The following is a 6,825-nucleotide window of genomic DNA, read 5'->3' as shown; positions in this document are numbered from 1 at the left end:
TAATATGGGGTGGTGGGCGTCGGTGTGTCTGTGATGATTCGGACTTGCCTCATGCTGAAACACATGTTAGGCAAATAGTTTTGTTCGACATGTGCCCATGTGGCCACAGCTTTGAATGGGTACCCGGTAGGATGAGATGGTAATGTGGATGTAAACGTTCAAGCGCCTCATGAGGCAGTTTCACAGAAAGCTGAGGGTGAAGTTCTAGTGCATACAAATCCATTGATCTCGGGGATGATGATAATGTAGCCTGCATCAGCGTTTGATTCAGTGCATTACATATATCCAATATTAAAATTTTATTGATATCATGAACAGATAAAACTGAATAGATAAAGGAAAAAGGCTGGGGATGATACTAGCACACTCTGGTTATGAACAATACCCCGTTATCCCGTATGTTAAGTCACTGAGATGGAGTACCGGCTGACATGCACGCTCTGGTTATGAACGATACCCCGTTATCCCGTATGTTAAGTCACTGAGACGGAGTACCGGCTGACATGCACGCTCTGGTTATGAGCAATACCCCGTTATCCCGTATGTTAAGTCACTGAGACGGAGTACCGGCTGACATGCACGCTCTGGTTATGAACGATACCCCGTTATCCCGCTGTTAAGTCACTGAGTACCGGCTGACATGCACGCTCTGGTTATGAGCAATACCCCTTATCCCGTATATTAAGTCACTGAGACGGAGTACCGGCTGACATGCACGCTCTGGTTATGAACAATACCCCGTTATCCCGTATGTTAAGTCACTGAGACGGAGTACCGGCTGACATGCACGCTCTGGTTATGAACAATACCCCGTTATCCCGTATGTTAAGTCACTGAGACGGAGTACCGGCTGACATGCACGCTCTGGTTATGAGCAATACCCCGTTATCCCGTATGTTAAGTGATTGATATGGAGTACCGGCTGTTGAAGGGAATGTGATACTGAGCTCATTGTTGGAACATCATATACATGGCATTAATCTTTGTTTTTGTTGTTAAACTACAGAACACATGTGTACAAGGAACCGTAGACTTACAGACATACACTGTACATCGGAGTTATGAACGAGAACCTAACAACAAGTGAACAAATTGAATTATGTATTTTCTCAAAACATCCGGGTGCCTGTATAACAAATAAATCATTATCCGGGAACGTAAATAGGATGTGTGTATCTGAGAGGATTAGTATTCAACAATTGGTTTCGTTACATTCGTTTTCATTTGAAACCTTCTGCCTGCTTTTGAGGATATATTTACCCATGTCCATAGTACTGTGGTATGTTGAAACTAGCGTGCCATAAAGAAAGGTAAGAGAGAGAGAGAGAGAGAGAGAGAGAGAGAGAGAGAGAGAGAGGGAGGAGGGAGGGAGGGAGGGAGGAGGGAGGGAGAGAGAGAGAGAGAGAGAGAGAGGGAGAGAGGGAGAGAGAGAGGGGGAGGAGGGGGAGGGAGGGAGGAGGGAGGGAGGGAGAGAGAGAGAGGAGAGAGAGAGAGAGAGAGAGAGAGAGAGAGAGAGAGAGAGAGAGAGAGAGAGAGAGAGAGAGAGAGAGAGAGAGAGAGAGAGAGAGAGAGAGAGAGAGAGAAAACAGATGTACAACAAATGATGTGGGAGAATCATTTTAGCGGTTCGTTGGTCACGCGAAGTAAATCCTGAACCTGCCATACACGTAGCTTCCTTTTGTAATTTTAAATGGTACATGCCAGTGTAAAGTCAGGCCAGTTTCAGTATGCCGTTAGATCACATGCTGTATACATAGCTTTGTGTGGTAGGTGAATCCCAGGCAGCGGAGGTCTGTGCAGGTCTCACAAGTAAACTAGTGTGAGGATTGGTCTTAACTCACGTATTGCTGATTCTCACTCAGTTGGTAGGTATCTTGTTAACTGGTGCGTTCATGAAGTCGAAATTAAACGTGGCACTGACGAACACGTAAGTCATAGTAGGTACTGAAACTTTAATGGAAGAGACTAAGACGTGTACATGTTAGCTACCATAGGCTAATAGTATTGTATAATAATTATAGTTTTGTTATGATTATGACATAATGGAAACGTAATATGTGTTGAACATATGTCCGCATGAACAGAGGTGTAAATGCAGTTATTGAAATGGTTGGACTCATTCAACGCACCCATTTGTTCATCTTGTTCATAAAAATACTCTTATCGTATCAGCAACATATACAGTGATGAGCAAAAGACGTTAACCATCCATGGAATATTGACATTGGAATTAGGTTTAATGTGAAACAGTGTAGCCTCTCTACAACAGAAAGGGGGTTATGTTGATATCTAAAGAAATGTGAAATCATGCCAAACATAGTCTGATTCCTACCGACGTACATCCAACAATATATATTAAAGTATATTATTACATGATTATTCTAATTACACGATCATATTAATATGGATCTGAGTGAGTGAGTGAGTGAGTTTTAGTTTTACGCCGCACTCCGCAATATCCCAGCTATATGGCGGCCGTCTGTAAATAATCGAGTCTGGACCAGACAATCCAGTGATCAACAGCATGAGCATCGATCTGCGCAATTGGGAACCGATGACATGTGTCAACCAAGTCAGCGTGCCTGACCACCCGATCCCGTTAGTCGCCTCTTACGACAAGCATAGTCGCCTTTTATGGCAAGCACATGGGTTGCTGAAGACCTGTTCTATCCCGGATCTTCACGGGTCAATATGGATCTGAACATACATGAGGTATATTGACATTTTGTATGCCTACATCCACCCACGAGGGCAGACAGGTTGCCAACATATAATTCAACATACCCTCATAGGTTTGAATTGGTAAATAGTAAATAGCCACTCGAAATGACATTCGTTTCCCATTCAGATCGGGTTCGGGTGATCAGACACGCCTCATGCATGTCTTGGTTACATGAATCGAAGCCTATCATATCAATCACTGGCTTGTATAATCTAGACAAGATTATTTACAGCTCACTATCACAGAGCTTGAATACTGCTGAGTGCGGCATTAAACAACAAATTAAGAGAGCATATGCACAATAAATATCACGCTGACAAATGAAGACATTTATACACAGTGACTACAGACAGTTCCATACACTGTTCTTATGTCCTCAATTAAGGAATTATATTCATCAGAGTGTTCTCATATGTTTGATTGTTCATTTCCAGCGTTAAACACAGGGGAGATGTAAAGAAATTTGCTCGGCACATGCCTTGTCTCCCTTTGAGGTTGAATCCCAGTGGCTCCTTGTGGTTCCTCTGAGGGTGCATCCTCTTCGTCTGGTTCCGGAACAATATCTTGCCGCAGACCTCCATGGTATCTGCTAGGTGTTGCCCTTTTCTTTGGCAAACATTCGTACACGTCATCAAAATCCGTCTCCGTACCTAACCAATATGATGACTGTTTATATATTTTAAAGTCTGGGGGCGCCACTGAAATAGTAATGTCCACAGCGGCTTGTGTGTTCATTTTGCTTCTTGTAGTATTGTACAAGGTTGAACCCTTCATGGTGCCGTTAAACCGTCTGAAGTTGATACTGCCCATACTTCTGCTGATACGACGGTAGTGACTGGCGGTGTCAGTACTCATGACGTCAGCATAGGTGCTTAACCTCCACTCCTGACGGGCCGGAGGTTGTATAGGAGCTGGCGTGTCTTCGAGTACGAACAGTGTATCTAATCCCCTTTTCTTCTTTTTCCCAGCGGAAGAAAACATTCCATTTCTGTTAGAACAATAATGTTCATGGTTAGTATAAGATACACACATACCTGTAAACATATATTCAGTACGTTATAATCCATGGGAAGGAACGTGACTACAAATGACTAAGATTAGAATGTGAATTGAATCTTCATACAGTGGTACTGTACATTGGTCCAACTTACCTGTACATGATAACCGCAGCTCCTGCAAGTAGGAGGAACACTGCAGCAGACCCCCAAAACACGGCGAGTATCTCTGCTGTGCAGGAATGTGTGGCTTCTGAAACATACCAAAACTGATTCAGCGAATAGTCACGCAAAACCACGGCTCCACCGTCAAGGACAACCTGTTCTTTAATTCAACAAGCGGACCGGCAGAGCGTTCATCGCCCTCGTCAGTGTTCCGTCAGTGTGGGGCATGATGGGCGAGCCGTCTAAGGCGCCAGGCTTCTGATCCAGCCAGCTTGACGTGTCGGGAACGAGCCCACCTGTGACCGGGTGTAAAAAACCTTGGAGTCAACTTTGTGTGCCGGCTGTTTCAGTGTTGTCACACCCCTAGTGTACAGTACACAACCCCTGGTGTACAGTACACAACCCATAGTGTACAGTACACAACCCCTAGTGTACAGTACACAACCCCTAGTATACAGTACACAACCCCGTGTACTAAAAATTCAAAAGAACCCACGAATCCGTTGGTATATGACCAGATGGTGGCCACATGTATACGTGCAAACACCTAGTTGCGTGTACAGCACTTGCGTGTACAGCAACTTGGGACAAAGTACTGTGGCTATGTGTCCCGGTCCACCCAGCTGTGAATGTTTACCTCGTAAGGATGGGCAAGAGTTGTATGCTCCACGATGTGCCGGTGAGATTGACATCCAATGATCAAGGTGGAAAATACCGGTGCCTTGAGCATGTATTAGTTGTGTGGATATGTGCGCTACATAAATATCCTATAATAATAAAAACAAGAGTCAATGTGACCAACACTTTGGGCGTTGTCAGGAAATTGCTGTGCGACAGAGAGGCTTGCCCTACAAACAAGGAAAGGACGTCATCGTTACACATGCGCATGCTGAATCGCGCCGTCGGAATAAGATGTCATGACAAAGTCCCAACATTGACGTTCTCCTCTCCCTGCTCGTCCACCTGCTCCAACAACGCCGCCTTAGCTTCGTCTTTTGCGTAGAGGATTGGATGATCCCGAAGGATCCACGACAGTTCCCTTCTCCTAAAGTGCACCCAGGTCTGCTGAAAAGACGTCTGGAGTGAGACTTCTAGGAGCTGGACATGGAGCTGGAGGAACTCGTCTGCTGACAATGGAGCAGCGGACTCAAAAGAGCCGTGGCCAAGCTACAACAAGTTGCCAAGCAAAGCCAAAGTCCACCAGTAGAAGTGTCAATACATGTGTGGACCTAATTAAGTGACTTCACATTCACACTACACTGACATTTGGTACCATAATAGTCATATCCAGCAGCACTTACGGCGCCGCTTCAACCTATTGCTAAAACAATTCAGTTCACGTTGATCGGTGGGGTAGCCTGGTGGTCAAAGCATTCGCCCGTGCTGCCTGAGTTCCGGTACGATTCTCCACTTGGGTACAATGTGTGAACCCACTTCTTCGAGTCCCTCGCCGTGATATTGCTGGAATACCCGTGAAGATACGGATCAGAATTGATCTTCAGTAACCTGTAAGAGGCGACTAAAGGGATCGGGTGGTCAGGATTGCTGACTTAGTTGACATGTGTCATCGTATCCCAATTGCGTGCTCATGCTGTTGGTCACTGGATTATCTAGTGTAGTCCAGACTCGATTATTTATAGATCGCCGCCATATAGCTGGAATATTTCTGAGTGCGGCGTAAAACTAAACTCAATCACTCACTATTGCTTGAATGTTGCTCAAAGCGGCGTAAAACCATACTCATTTAGTCACTGTTTAAGTGACGTTCCTAACATCCCTACCTGAAACGTGTTGAGGGACAACTGTGATATTCTGGACAGGCGACTGTGTCTGTGTCCGACTATTCCCGCTGTCATTCATGGCTCCTTAAACAAAATCAAAGTAATGTAATGCATCTGGATAGTTGAGAAGATATAAACGTTATTCATAAGTGACAACAATACTTTTCAGTGTGACTGGAGTATAACGTCGATATTTTCCACTTGAAATAGAGTGACATGTAAATGCTGACGTATATTTTCATCTCGTGGAAAAACAAATACACAGATCCACGGAATCCCAATCAAGCTCCTGTTAAAGTGGATACAAAACACTTACACAATAACTTGCAAGTAGACATAACCACTACATAGGACAACACATGGCTCAAGATGTTGAGGAATCTTACATCTATATAAACACACTCAGTGTTAGGACTTCGATGTTAAACAAGTATCATATGATTCTTTTCGGTCCATGTTATAACACACATCCTACCTTCTCCAAGTTTGCCTGATCTGTCGTTTTCATTACCTCATGCTTTGAAAGGAAACAATTTTCCACTGTAAATAATTCATAAATTATTTGATCACATATAATGTTCTGTTTCGAAAGATACTTGTCCGCATTCGCTTTAGTTTTACTAGAATTTCTATAGTTCAATTTGTCTTATTTAATTTAGTAGGTCATGGGCCGGGGATTAGGATCTTAATATAAAACGTATGTCTAGCTAGCTTGTTATCTTCCGAAATTTTAATGTACGTTTACGTTCGAAGGCACAGAATTGTGGTACCCAGGTTGACTGCTATGGCGGTGTCTGATGTGGGGCGACATATACTACACGCAGAAATTTCACTTTGTGCGTTTCAGGGCAATTTAGCCGCTATTCGGTACAGAGACGAAATCCTAAGGATTCACATGGTTCCGATCATTGATCTCCAGAGGGAGTGTTAACAGACATTTGATCTTCAATACTGTGTATTCTGGCTGCAACTGATCCAGAATTACACGTGTTATCTCACTTTAGTGTTAGCAGATCACATTCGTGAAAATACACATGCGTTTCTTTTTGGGGAGAGTACAGTTTCTCATGTCTGGAAATAGTCGTCAGAGCGTGTGCCTTGCATTGGTAGTTATATTAAGTCATATATTTAGTTTCATTTTCGCCATGCTGATGAATGTTTA

This window comes from Haliotis rubra, unplaced genomic scaffold (assembly GCF_003918875.1).
Source record: "Haliotis rubra isolate DU_JTF1 unplaced genomic scaffold, ASM391887v1 Scf1243, whole genome shotgun sequence".
NCBI lineage: Eukaryota > Metazoa > Mollusca > Gastropoda > Lepetellida > Haliotidae > Haliotis > Haliotis rubra.
The sequence above is the reverse complement of the archived record's forward strand: the minus strand, read 5'-3'. Positions refer to the sequence as shown.